The sequence below is a fragment of the Poecilia reticulata genome, chromosome 21 (genome assembly GCF_904066995.2).
Source record: "Poecilia reticulata chromosome 21, P_reticulata-male-v2, whole genome shotgun sequence".
Taxonomy (NCBI): domain Eukaryota; kingdom Metazoa; phylum Chordata; class Actinopteri; order Cyprinodontiformes; family Poeciliidae; genus Poecilia; species Poecilia reticulata.
Window position 1 is genome coordinate 15,076,735 of NC_088850.1, and position 15,506 is coordinate 15,092,240.

Consider the following 15,506-nt stretch of genomic DNA (forward strand, 5'->3'; position numbering starts at 1 on the left):
AAATGAATAACATGTTTTTGGGTGACTACTTATGTCAAAATTAGATGGACACATAAATTTGGATTTTATAATTAAATTTATAAATATATAATATGAAGCTATAATATAAATCTGTACTCCACGTTAACAAAAAAGTACAATAGTGTAGAGTATTTCACAGCAGGATTTAACCGTAGCTGTTAAGAAACAGTGATTCTCTATTACTAAGTTACTCAGTAATACATGCAAACTGCCTCTTTCACACCGTTTCTTGGCTACCCATTGATGTTGGAGCATAGAAATATAATATTAAATTCATGTACGCGAGAATAAATAAAATCTTTTTTTTTTTTAGAAAACTGTCCCATAAATAGATTATGGGTTTGTAAATACCTTGAAAGTTACAGTGTTCTGCTTATGCAACACATGCTGTTTTTACCTAGGATTGCACAATAATCAGAAAAATATGTAACCGTGATGCCATTATTGAAATATCGATTATGATTGATCTGAATTTTCTTGCCTCTTTTCTTTACACAAAGTTTCCACCTCTCTCTCTAAGAGCGATTTGAGTGCAGGTAGAATCCATCCAAGTAACCAGATATATTACTGATATCATCGATTGTGAACCTGCAGTGCTGAATTACGCTTAAAAAGCAAAACCGGGATCCTCATATTACAAATCAAAAGATGCACTGGTAAAAGAATAAATCAATTCTTTCACAGTTAAAATCCCAAATACACGTTAGTCGGGTGGCGAAGCAGAACAATCAGTCAAGTTGTGCCCACGTGATCCACTAAACTTGTTTGAAATTTTACAAAAACAGCATACGGCGTTCTCTCCACGTCTACCATCTTCATGCTGAAGCCCAAACTGGGTTTCTGTTTCCATAAGACTGATCTGTAGTGTGATATGCTGATACAAAGCTTTGCTGTAAGCTGAGCCTGTATCCTTTTCTCTTTAGCTGCCACGTTCAACGATACAGGAGATCGCTGGATCCGATTACGGCATCTGCTGTATTTGCGTGTGACAGTGAGAGCTGGAAAAAAACATAAAATAAAAAAGCATTACTTGGTAAATATATGTATCTATGTGAAAGGGAGATGGATGTGGAGCCAAAGCAGATGGCAGGTGTGTAAGGTAATAGGACTAAATCAATTCATGCTGAGCGGGAGAGGGGCAGCGGAGGAAAGGGACGAAAGGAGGGCATGAGAGAGGGATGAGCAGTGGAGGGAAAATGATTACAGGTAAGGATGAAAGTGTAATACCAAGCTCTTTTTGGCTCTCATGCATCACTCAATACCTTCTCCGTACCTTAAAGGGATTCAAAAGTGAAACAAAATTCTCCTCTACTGGCGTCTTCTGGGGGCCATGTGAGGTGAAGAGGATTCTCAGGACTCGTGCAGACGACAACACCAAACCCGCATCTGCAAGCGTGTGCGCGCATGAATATGAATGTGTGTCTTGCATGACAATTTTTATATATATATATTTATTTTTTTTGTCATTTGTGTCTCTCAAAGAACAAAGCCAAGTGATATATTTATAGATCAAAATAACGACTGCTGTTGGAGCGGTGACAGAAGAGCTTGGCAGGCAGGAGTGGAAATGTGACCCACTGCAGATAAGAAAGCCTTTTCATGCGACCAGAAAGCGGGGTCTGACTGTTATCGGGGTTGTAAAACGATGCGCTTGATCTTTAGTTTTAAAGAAGGAAATAAATGTACTCATTAAAACGGAAGCAGTGGAAACGACCGAAACCCCTTTTTATCCTTTTTTTTAAATCCTTTTTTTTAAAGGAAGTTGAAGGACTTTTAGGAGATTTAATCTCAATCGCATGTCCCCATCGCGTTAATTACAATAACAACAGCATAAGAGATTATTATGATCATTTAATCTGTAAAAGCTCAGTTGCAATCATAGAAACATTGTACATTTGTTAATGAAAGAGATGCTAGTGGATAACATGAATAGTGGTAATTGACTGAGGCCAAATCAAGCTTGTGCTCTAAACCTTTAAACATCAACTGCTGTTTGTCTCAGCGCATTTTAGAAACAGTCGAGATCTTTTATTAATCTTATTTTTTTAATAATCCCACCGGAGAATAATTTTGGCATAATTGTGACAAGTTTCTGACGCACCAACTAGGTCAAGACATCACCAGACGTGCTGAGGGTTTGAAGTTTCTGAGCGCTTCCTGGCCCAGAAACATCTCGAACTAACTATATGAAGTACAAGAAAAAAAAAAAAAATCTGTTATGTAAGCGGAAAGAGTGAGATTTGGTAAAGTATCAGACACAGAAATGAGCAAAGATGTGTTGTTGTTTTTTTTGTTTTTTTTCCAAAATACAGCTGCACTCTCATTTTAATTATCCTCCTAGACATTGCAGAAATGATAAATATCTTTATTTCAAGCAAAACTCTGAATGATACGAAAACCTGTGAGAATAAAGAGCCAGTGTTTGTTTGGGAAGTCACTGCATTATGCATGGAACCACGCCAATCTTATAAATGCACTAAAGTTTAATTAGAACTAAAAACATCAACTTCTTCTCAACCATACTTTTCCAGAAAGCAAATCACATGAGATGCAATAGCTTTTTCTTTTAATTAAAAAAAAAACCTTCATTGGTAGCCAAACCACTACTTTTTCTTGGAAGGAGATGAGAATGAAGAGAAAATTGATTTCTAGTCCTGTCTGATGTCATCTTGGAGGTGGACTCAGCTCTCATTTTTAAATTAATTGCCAGAAACACATTCAGCAGATCAGTTAAGAATTAACAATAGTAACCAACAAAAATATCAAGCTCTTAGGGCGCTATGCATTATTAATTTAACTATTAGCTGATAATGTTCTGTTCACTCACTAACTTGGAAGTTATGAAGTTTTGAAAGTATGTTAAGTTTCAGGGCGGGGTGGGAATAGTACAAATTCATAAGAACACATGCAAGTGTGCTGATGGTCAGAGTAAAAAAATTATTGACTGAAATTTAATTGATGTTAGCTGTAGATGTTCTGAATATAAAGCTTAAAATCCAATTCCTTTTAAATTAATGTGATACAACTACAAACATCAAATCACTAATATACGTAACAAATCTGGCTTTATTTATGAACAGCTTCGCATTAATTCAACTCTAACATTTGTCAGAAATCTCCATTTCTGAAAAGTTAGATATAGTAGGTATGTGACGTGGGGGGAAAAAAAAAAATCCATCTATTGTTGTTTTACCTAAATTTAGGTCAACTCACAAAGCTTGGAGTCCAGCGATCTGCCCAGTCATCCCTGCACTTCAGCACAACCCAAACAATGCGCCAAAGGCACGACTCGACGAGCATCAAAAGACTCACCGCACCGCGCGGCATTGTGTTTTAAGCCTCAAGTCCTGCAGCCAGCTGTTCTCTCAGACCTTTTGTCATTGCTTCATCAAAACCTGGATCTGCAGAAGCCGGCTTAACCTTTCATAAGTCAATCATCGCAAGGCCGCTACAACCCCACTCGGCCGGCTCAGAGGCGGCAACAACAGCAGGTTGACTTCAAGCCCTCCTTGCTGCCTCTGTCCTTTCAGAAATCACACAGAGTTTGTCAAAAAGCATTTAAGTCAAGGTTTAACTTGTGAAAAGAAGTATCTACTGACAGCATGCGGCAACAGATGGGAGAAGGGAAGTGCTTTGTTTACATGCGAGAGAAAAAGAGCCCTGCCCTCTCTCTCTCTCTCTTTCTCTCTCTCGGATTTCATGAAAAGGGTTTAAAGTGCAGAAATGGTGAGATGGTGACTTTTTAAACACCATGGTGGGTCTTTAATTTGGATACCAGCCCATGTCTAGCAATTTGCTCCCAAAACGTTCACTGTGGAAAACAGTATTTCTATTGCTAGCGATTGAGACATTTGTTTCTAAATTTGAGACAGACCAACATGTATTCCTGTGATTAGTCTGAATCCTATGAATGCAGAAACCCTCCACTCACTGGAGACTAGAACTTTTCTCTCTGGAGACCACTTTTTCACAGCTTACAGTTTTTGTCAAGCTAAAATTTTAAGTCAGAGGGAATCTTTAAACTTACACCAGGCTGAAAGTAAAGCAACGAAGACGCATGATTTCATTTTCCTATGTGAAATCCGTTTTCTCACTGTATCTAAATGATATGATATTTCTCTGGGGGTACATTTCCCCATGGCTTTCAGTTGCCTGAGGTGACCAGTTCCTTGTTATCCACCAAACTGTGTTGTTTTAGTTGTATAAGATGGGGCCGCTGATGAAGTCTTGAGTAAAGCACACTTAATCCACCTGCGTTTTCTTTTCTGCACCTGTCAAAACAAATCAGAACGCGAAACACTAATACCTCTTACGGTTTAACAATTGACCACTCATCTATTTATTTTCTTTCCGTTTTTACACGCACTGTTCCTGTATTTTACCAGTGATGGTGATGCACCAAGTCAAAGCATTTCTGCATCGCTAAAGTAGAATAAGGACGAGTGATGACCCTTCACTGAATAATCCTCGTCTTTGAGACCTTTTTTGTGCTTGAGAGATTTATAACTTGGCGGTTGAACAACGTATTCCTTCAAAAGAGCTACAACAAATCCACTGAAAATCAGAAACAAAGCAAAACATAAAGGAGTGAAGAGTGCCGCTAGACTTTTTTGCACACTGATTTACTTTGTCTGCTGATCCATCAATTATTATTTGATCTAGTAACTTAAAAACAGGGTTATTTCCTGTGATTGCAAGTAAATGGAACCGCATTGTGTTTCTTTACAGCAGGCAAAGAGAACAGAGACATGTTGAAGACGACCCAGATGAAGGTGCCAGCTTTACAGTGTAAAACTTTGCAAGCATTTTACTTTGAAACAGAGGGAGGTAATTATTTAGGGAGCTTCACAACAAAGCAGAAAAACTGTTTACGGCAAGGATACATTCCTGAATTCTTCCATCTCATTATCGAACCAAACCTCGACTTTCAGACTCTGAACATCGAGACTAACCTTTTTAAATGTTAAGGTTGCACCGACTCCCCTAACAACTGCACGTAACCACGGAAATGTTGTACTGTGCCAACTTGTAAAGCCATCCCATCAAATCTGTCTGTGGCTCTGTGAGCAGTAGCTGTTAAGAAGAAGAATAAAAAATAATATTCACAGAGAGAAGTGGACAGTCCTTCCAAAAGCAACAGATGATGTGCCCAGCGTGTTTCTCACAGCGCCATATGTCGAAGTTCGAGTGACAAAGCTGAAGCAGTCGGTTTCAGCAAAACTTTCCGCCACAGAGTCGCATGATAATCTCCTCGGTGTGAGGAACAGCGTGTAAGGAGACCAATCTCCACAGTATTTTTACATTTTACCAACGCTGAGGCTCAGTCCTTTGTGGTAAATGGTTCTGCAGAACCCAGACTTGTGCTAAGCAAGGTACAAACTGACTAAGAAAATTAGATTTAAAAAAAAGATTGCACCGTCAACAAGTCCTTTTGTGAGCGTACATGAAGACACAGAGGAATGTAGAATAAACATCCAATTTTCTTAATCCTAAATATAACAAATTTCAATAATGTATTGCTGGAATGCATGCGGTTTGACCTGAAAATGAAGACTTTTGAAGTAGTGTTTAATGGCATTATATGTTGTCATTCAAAGTGCACCGAAAAATTAGCGAGAAGCAGATCCAGACGTAAAGCTGAAAGGTCCACATGAGGAAGGTGTCCCACAAAACTGGCAGCTTTGACAGGAGGAACGGGCCAAAAGTCCATCATTGGAGGGATAGCCGAGTCATATAGTTTAAAAAGGCAAATGTTAAGAAAATGTATATACAGACCTTTGAGCTTGAAGACATTCTCTGTCATGATTCTGGCATTTGGCAGCCATTGAGAACCAATATCAGGAAAGGCTTAGTTACAGACACAAAGTGAGGAATCTTCGTCAATATCTGGTCTCAACTGTACTCTGTATCTTCACTTTCTATCCATCATCACTTCATTCCTCTTTATTATTGTCCTCGACTTGCTAAATCACATGGCCCCAGCCCATCTCCTTCATTCATTCACCCATTCATTCATCCATTCATTCAAATGTCAGTATTGATCCACACCCACACATTAATGCTGCTTCATCCAACAATCCCTTCTTATAAGGCTCAATCCCTTGGCATCTTTTCCCAGTCGAAGAGCTTCTGGGGCACGACTTATCACGCTCCACAACCTCCGTTGTCCGTGCATGGAAACACACAAGTGCACACACACACACACACACACACACACACAGATACACGAGCTGACAACTACACAAAAGGCTGTCCCTACAGGATGCAGACACAGACATTGTTTCCACAACTCCCTGAGCAACTCGAGTGTCCCCAGAGAGACTTTGCAGAACAGTGAAAGGGAGAATAAGGAACAACAGAAGAAGGAATGGCCTTGAGGAAAACAATGAAAGATGAAGGGGGGTGGGGGGAATTTACTACATGAGTAAAACATACAGGAGGGCAGCATAAGAAAGAAAGACTGTGAACAGAATGAAAAGGGACACAGCAGAAATGTACAAGTTTATAGCATTACACGCGGTAAGCCTGTAAGAAAAACCTTTCAGACAGCATTAGATGATGTTTGCCGCCAAGATAAGATGAGATGCGGTTTGTCGCTGGTGGTGGAAATAGAATTTAATTCTGCAGCACGCATCAAGAAAAATTCTCAAAACAAAACGATATTACTACTCCCACCTGGAAACCCAGTGACTCATTCATCTTGTTTTCTAGGCTGCATATACAGTCCTGATAACTCTAAACTCCTCTTTGCTGAACAAGTGTCTCGCAAAATGTATTAAGCTCAGCAAAACAGCAGCACTGTTCGGAGAACAATTCGGTTTTACCCCGAAACAGAAGGTGTGTGTCTCACACTCGTCACATTGATCTCTCATAATTAAGTGTAATTAAACTCAAGGCTCTATTTTTTCTTTTTTTTTTTTGCCCTTTATGATTTGAAGAGTAATTTGATGTAAAAGGATATAAATTCTTAGAGAGAAATAGCGTAACTCTCACCTTCAGAAGGGACTTAATAAAAAAAAAAAGTAAAGAAAAAGTCAGCAACAAAGTTTGAAGTGTAATAAACTAAAGCAGCAGGAAATAAAATAAAAATAAAAAAAAAACAAGCTCCCTGCCTGTGTGTAAATAAATACTGAGGCAGCGTTTGACCAAACAGAATCCCAGCTCATCTGTCTGTGGTGGTCACACACAAGGTCAGCTTCCAGCACCGTTGATACGGATCTCTGCGGCTCTACGCGCCTCTGCTATCGTGCACTCAAATTCAGCACATGACCTCTGCATCATGTTGTCGTTTCAATTTGCTTGTCGCCAAATCGGTCTGCGTTGATGCACTGTAAAATCCAGCAAGTTTAAATAAAAAAAAAAAAAAAAAAAAAGGTGACTTAAAAATCTGAATCCGCTGAAAACACAGATTCTTTCTGCCAAGGAATCTTTTTTTTGAACAATCGGACTATTGATCATGTCCTCTTCACACAAGGTTAGAACTGCTTCCAAGTCTCTGAATCTAGAAAACCAAACCGCCCCGGGGCGGTGAATCTGTGTGAATGACTGAATGTAGTGTGAAGCACTGTGGGGTCCTGTGGACTTGATAAAGTACTGCACATGTGCAGGTCATTTACCATGTACAACCTCACCTGACTGTGAAGCTGGTCATGATCATGATGCACAGGTTGGTTCTGCAGCCTGTTGGCTGTCGTATCACAACACTCAGTCTGGGAGGATTCTTAACCTCCGCTGTCAGGGAGTAGCACCTTCAACATTTTCCATCAGTGACGTCTCTAAATATATGCATTGCACAGTAATTTTATATCAGATTTCACTGAGTAATCTGAGCTGACCACTCTGTGACGATCAAAGCAGTTTTTTTTTATGAGCCATGTGACAATTGTAAGATATTTATACACGCTGTATAACCACTTCTTCTGTAGACAAAGCTATCGACTGAGCTTTTGCTGTGCTCTTTTGTCCTATACGGTACTCTTGAAAAATGGCTCAGAGCCCATCTGTTTTAGTGTTTCTCTCCTAGATGAAGCCGATAAAGGAGCTGCTACTGCCGCCAACTTTCTACTTTTCTCCAACGTAGAAAGACAGAAATATTCCTGGATGAGTGCTTCTTTTGCTTTTTTGTGTACGAGCTCCGTCTCTCGAACTCCCCGTTGGTCGTGGCAGACGGCCATTCACACCGAGTCAGTTTCTGCAGGAGGTTTCTTCCTGTTAAAGGGGAGTTTTTCTTTCCACTGTCACTACATGCATGTATGAGGATTTGCTGCAAAGTTATTGGCTCGATGCAATATATTGGGTTTAGAAAGAATTTTTTTAACCAATTTGACAATTTATTATTTTACAACTAGGTGAAATAGGAAAGGATCTAGGATTCAATTAGACTGTTTTTTTTTAAAGTGCCTTGAGATAACATGTTCTTCCCAACATTTTATTTTTTTTTTTTTACTTTTTGTTTTCCTCCTCAGCATCTTAAAATGAACCGAGTGTGGTCACTGCTATTTTAAGTTCTCTGATGACCAAACAATGCAAATGTGCATGGACCATTTTCATAAATAAACTACTGTGACTATCCAACTCCTCCACACGGCACTCATGACCCAGATTTTCAGACACCACAATAATCAGCCGTCATGTAACCAGTGAAGTGTTGTGGATGCTGAAAGCAGTCTAAGAACTGTCATGCTCTGAAAGGGAAGTTTACTGCCTTTTTATGGACCACACGAGATGTCTTTAGAACCTCGTAGAGACAATCGGAGTTCTGCTGATTAAGAGCATTCACAGAGTGAAGGGGTCGAAGTGCCACTTTCTGTGATTGAATGCTGATTGATTTAAAGTCACAGTACGTCAGACCGACCATTTAACCGTTTTCTTAACTGTGATGCTTCTCAATGTTTTCCATACAATCCCTTGTGTTTCAGAAAAACAAACAAACAAAAAAAACAATCATACATTGTTCTGCAATTTAAGAACAGATATTATGAAATGGGGTGGTCACTGCCAACTTGCAAATTAGGGAAATTTGCATTGAAACTTCTAATTAGCAGATATGATGTGTAGCTATGAAACCATCTGTGATGTTGGTGTTAATAAATAATCGCACTATATTGTAAAAAAAGAAAAAAAAATGTCAGTGTCTTTGAAAAAATTAACAGTCACATATGAGTAAATAATAATCCAGGTCAAGTTAAAAAAAGCATCTGGTAAAAGTAGAAAAACATAAACCAAGATTGAAAAAGTGGAAATAAACAATACCTAAAAAAGGATACAGAAAACTCTACAAATAGCTAAAAGTCAGTAAAGGCAAATCATTTAGTTGATAGAACATAAAAAAGAAGTTAAATATGATTAATTCACCGAAAGTAGAATTGAAAGATTGTGTGAAAGACGCCGGAGAACGTCTGCTAAGTGGCAGCAAAGAGAAAAGACCATAAAAAGCATTCAGCACAAATCACCGGATTATGCACCCTTTTCTGTTTTGCTAAATTGGATCAAGATCATTTATTTGGTGCAGGTGTATTTCAATTTGGTATCCATGAGTAAAGACTATTACCCGGAACAAGCAGTTAACAACAACAGGATGAGTAAAGCCTGGAAGCAAAAAAATTAAGATGGGTATAACAATCTTCTGATATTAATCTCATTAACTTTTTTTATTTTCACATTTCGCATCTCATTAAATCATTGACACAAGGAGCAACAACTCACTTTCTTCCATGTGCATAAACGGAAACAAATTCTGCGCTACGTTCCTCAGGATATAACAACAATCAAATCCCACTGGCTTTCAGACGTAAACTAGAACAGGCTCAACTTTGGTGTGACCTCATTTCTAAGCTTCAGCTTCCGAGACAAATCGAATGCATCATAATAAAAACTTCACTCAGATATAAAAACATTGATTTGGCCCTAAAAGTGATTTTGATTTCAGAGTTTTGGGTGAAAAAAAGAAACTGCCACAAGAAACGAAGGACTTATAGGTGAAGTACCATGACTGACCAGTTCTAAAGAAACACCATCTGCTATTGGAGTTTCCTGTTGGTGCAAAACAAAATGCCAATTTTGGCTTTTAATTAGACTGGACTGCATTTGATCCGTACCTGATCTGGATAATTTCACAATGAACATACTGTGGATTCTTTAAAACACACTTTGAAATTTATGAAAGCTTTGTTCTATTTGTAAAAACACAGAGGACATTGTTAGTGTTAGTTTTTTGTAGACGTAACATCTCGTCTGATTGTTGTGAGCCCAGACACCTGACATAGTCCTATTTAATGAACTGGATATATGATTAAATCTCTGAAAAACACATTTACAAATTCTAAAATCAATTTTGTCAGGTTTTACATGTACGCTGTAGGCATTTGGCCGTTTTTACACTACCGCCCACTGTATCATGCACTAGCTACTCCATCCAGTACGTTTGAAGTATAAAAATAAGAACAGGATTCACACTCTTAATTATTTGGTACTCCTCAGCTTTTAACACTGAGATGGAGATGTAGTGTTTTGCTCTGAATCTGTCAAGAGATGTTTGCAAAAATGCTTCTGTTTGCATGCTTCTAATCATCATTTTAATATTTTTTTTTATTTTAGAATAGTAATTTCTGGACCAACAAAAAACATTTTCTGCATGAGGTTTTAATCTTTTTAACAGGATTTGAAGGGTGATAAGGATTCATTAGAACTATTCATTTACAACCTCGGTTAAAGCGGCTTGTTTTTTCAAATGGAAGGTGAAAAATGAATTCCTTTAATCAGTCAGATGTGTTTAATTTCAGCTCAGTAAATCACTTTACATAAAACAAATACAGAAAGCCAGTCATGCTCAATGCACATGCGTTTTATCGAGACATTTATTTCTGAAGGTCATTTTAGAAGTTAACTGTAGATGAATACACGCATACGGATATTTCCAAGCCCGTATTTCTTAGGTACAATTTTACGCCAACAGCTGATGAAAACACAACAGTTCAGATTAGAATATTTCATCAGACCAATTCAAAACGTTTTCATTCAGAAATGTGGGGCTTAATGAAAACACCTGCCTTCAAAAGGTTACTTTTAGTCTGACTAATGAGCCTCATTGGAATGCATATTACAATGCATCGAATATGACTGTACAACCTCAGAAAATGCTATTTTTTGTCATTAATTTTTGTATTTGACAAAGTAATTTAGGAAATAAATAATGAATTTAAAAAACTCACTTCACAATTTGAGGTTACACTGGATCCAGAAAGTTTTAACTTTTCCTCCCATTCCTTTTTGCACATTCTCTCCAGCTCACTCCTGTTAGCCAGGCAATGATGCTTGGATTTAGGAACAAAAAGTTCTATTTTTTTTTTTCTCCCATCAGTTCACAGTATGTCATTTCTCATTCTCTGATAACCTTCTGTCTTGGCAAAATTTAAGCAAGATGCCATGTCAGACCAGACACTATCATAAAGGTCTAATTGCTGGAAGGCAGTTGCCATGGGTGACCTCATGGATAGTTTCCCTAAAGCCCCGTTAGGTTCTTGGTCACCTTTGTGACCAGGCTCGTTACCCATGATTATTCAGAGTAGTCTAGGGAGAGTCCAACTCTTTCTGTTTCCATACAAACGAAACCACAGTGATTTTGGGGATCCTCAGTGCTGTGAAATCTTTTTTTTTTTTTTTTGCATCTTTCCCTTTGACACACAATCCGGCCTCAAAGGCCTACAGGCATCTCTTTTGAATTCATTGCATAGTATCTTCTCTGATATGCTCTGCTTAAAGTGAGAAGCTGTATAGATAAGCTTAATCCATTCTAAATCATAAATTTACAACAGGCTGGCTTCAATCGAGGTGCAGAAGGTTCTTCGGGATAAGTGGAAATCAGACGCAAATGAACAAATTTTTAAGCGTCATAGCAAAGGGATTTTTTACTAAAATATCTGGTAAGTTAAATGCTGACATTTTCAACTATTTTGCAAAAATGGCTAAAAACTTGTTTCGATTTGTCATTATCGAAACAAGTCATGGGAGACTATATCTTAAATCTAAAATGTGTAAAGAGTGAAGATGCACTCTTTTTTTAAGCAGATAACTGCCTGAAAATATGTCCTCAAAGTCATAGAATCATTTACATTCATAAAATGACATAATGGATTGCTCTACAAGCACGACAATAGTCTATGCTGTGAAAGTGATTTGACAATATGCATGTCAGGATCACCGACTCTATAAAACAAACAATTCAACTGTGTAGTAAGGGATCACATTTAAAGCCTTCATTGAGCTGCAGAAGAATATAGATTGAGTCAGCTTTTCAGTGTGGAACAAAAAGGTTTTCCTTTCTACCGACTCCACTCTTCCACGGTTTTACAGGCGGCTCTGAAATGACAGTGCCAGCTCTGATACATAATCATACATTTATAACATTTCTGGAAGGCTTTATATGAATTTACAAGAGTTGCAACCGTGTCCCCTGAGAGTAACATGTTATTTTTAAAACGTATGGAAGGGGGTATTTTATATGTATGCCTCCCCAACAAAAAAAAAAAGGAAAAGTGAAGCTCTGCACAGTAGCTGGTGCAAGTCCTTTAGAAGCAACATAGCTCAAGGGTGTTCATTCACTTTGTAATAAAATCTGCATCAAGATAAACACAAAGTCAGATCTTTCATATAATAATCCATCTCAACAGAACAAATGTCTTTGATTGAGCTACACTCTTACAAATTGAATGGGGACCCTTTTTTGCAGTCTACATAAGTCAAGATCTGTCAGTTAATCTGTTAAATGAAAAATAAATAAATAAAACTTTCTGGTTTCAAAGTGTTGGCGGTTCAGTTGAATGAGCTGCGATAAAGATGATTGAACTGCACACGTGTCTTTGCTAAAAAGTGGCCAAATGAAGGTGGATGTAAAAAAAAAAAAAAAAGTCTTCTTGGAACATCAACTATTAGCTGCATGAGTCTTTAAACATCAGCATCAGAAGTGGGCAATAAAAAACACCATCAATCAGCCTCTACTCAAAGTTGTTGCTCACTGTACGGAAACAGAAAATGGGATGGTCTCGTTTCAGTCTGTGGACTCTAGTTTTCCTGTTGGTTCCTCTGAATCACATCTAAATAGAAACGTTAAAATGAAAAGACTTAAATACTTGCATACCAGCAACAAAATTGGCATTCTTATCAGCTGCTCGTAGTCCTTCCAATTATTTGGATGCTAAGTTCCAATATTAACTGGATAAATCAACCGAGTTCGCTCCTTGTTAAACTTAGCACGTTGCAGTGTGCTAATTTCGCATAATGCTGCCGTTTAGTATGTCCTTAATAAGGCTGCTGATTTCTCTGTCAATCTAACCAAAAGCAGACAGAAATGACCAGGCAAACCAAGTCTGAGTGCAAATAAAACAAACCACGATATTCCATTCATTTACATGAGCATCACATTTGATCCATCTCATAATAAAATATTCTTCGGTTCATCTGTTAGCTTCTGATTGTTATAATGCACAGAGATGCAATTAAAAGTTCTTTTAAGACTTTTCAGAAAGAAGACGTGCCTGAAAATCAATAAATGCCACTGGAACACGAGCATTGCTTGGTGTAACATTCTGTCGTTGTCACAGTGATTAATGAATCTAAATATGATACAACAAGCCGAGACGGCGTCTCGGCGCTCCGATGATAACATGGTTATGAGTGCATACAGCCACAAGGCCTCCAAGGACGGATCATGAGAGAGGTCATTTTTAGAACACGGTTAGTCTTCAGATGGTAGAAATAAAGGTAGAAATATTATATCTGACTGCATTTTGTTCCAACAGCAGGTTTTTTGAACTAATTGAAATTGAGAACTTAACTAGCTGTTTGGGGATCAATAAGCGAGTCATATTTAACAATCACACGGGTCAGTTATTGTGCAGCACAGTAGGGAAATCCATCTAAAGTAACCCCATATGGTATAGGGCAGAAAGATATATTGGGTCTTTTGAGATCATCAAGAAACTTTACAATTGCAGAGATCTTTACTGATACTAACCAGTTTCGACTAAGTTGCAGTGTAGAGCTTGTCCACCAATGCTCCAGATATATAAAACTGTCAATTTAGCCATTGATTTGTGTGAAGTATGCAACTATAAAATAAATAGGCACATGTGGGTGCAAGAAGCACAACAGAGCAAAATCAATACTGCCAACTAAGAAAAGGAGAATTAGTTTCATTGACTGCAAGCATTTTTTTTTTTAAGTATGGGAAGCAGATGTTCCAGCTAAGTAATTAAAAGTATCCGATAGCTGGAGCAGAGGTGATGCATTGTCTGAGCTGACGGTGGCCGTGCACTGTGCCCTGAAATATCTCAGAGAAGCTGACAGTCAATAGAAGAGTTACCATCTGGGGAGAGATTAGCCACTGCAGATGTAAATCTGTGGGAATAATTAGTGCAGCAACAACATTACCTCTGCGTTGTAATGACGAATGAGGCAGGCTAGTTGAAACCTTTTGTGTTCGTCTCTGTATTCTGAAAAACCTGCAAACGAGCTGAGCAACGAAAGCTTGCAGGAGTCGTGACATGTCTAAATAAAACCTTTAGACAAATGATAATGAACGTGGGGGGGGAAGAAATACTAAATCATGTTGGAAATGGTCACTTGCTAGCTACAAAACAGGTAAAAAAAACAAATATAAGACTCTAATAGCGGTCTCTCAGAGCCTTGCATGCGGTTGCTAAGAATGCAATGTATAGACAGGCTCCATTAAGGCTTGAAAAGCTTTAAATTACTACATAAACCAAGTACTCGGGTGCACTTTGAATGTTGAAATGCTGCAATATGATGCAGATGACTCAGACCTCTTTTCATATGACCCATTCAGCCCAGGCTTTTTGTGCCGTCATTATCCATCTGTGCCATATGTGTTGGTCCAAACTCAACACAGGGGGTCAAAGCCTATTTTAGCCAAGCAGGCAGCATGTGTGTAACATACTATTGAGCACTTTCTGTGTTGCTGGTGTGAGATAACTATAAGAGGCGTAAGAAAGACAGAAATACTTGCTTATATTTTCCTTGGATATTCTATACATGTACAAAATTTTAACATATACTAATATATCACCGCACAGTTTAGAGCTAAACTCTCATTGGTTACGTACGTTTTCCAGTGAGGAAGAGGAAAACCTAAAACTCAGGAATAAACAAAAAAAAAAAGCGTCCTATTTTAAATAAAAGCAGGAATCTGGTTCTTTGTTGACGACTGGAAGCCAGGAAAGCGCGACATTCCTTTGTCAGAAGCAGCAACCTTGAGAATAGGAATGGAGCTGTCAGGGATCTAAAAGGTTTGCGCTCTGGCGCTCCAGCTACATGCACCTCATCAGCACCGGCAAGAGGAAACTTGTTTTGTGCACAGACTCTTTTCGAGCACATTTGAACGAGCCGCCAGTCAAGTCACTGGTCGAGGAGCGGCGGCTGCATTCCTCGTGAAGAAAAGTAGATGAGGTGGAGATAAATAAAGACATAAA

General features: G+C 38.4%; 1 protein-coding gene across 2 annotated transcripts in view; it reads right to left on the reverse strand.

Annotated features, from left to right (window-relative positions):
- nkain2 (sodium/potassium transporting ATPase interacting 2) overlaps positions 1 to 15,506 on the reverse strand; it is a 94,833-nt gene that overhangs the window by 68,168 nt on the left and 11,159 nt on the right. The gene's annotated exons all lie outside the window — the stretch shown is intronic.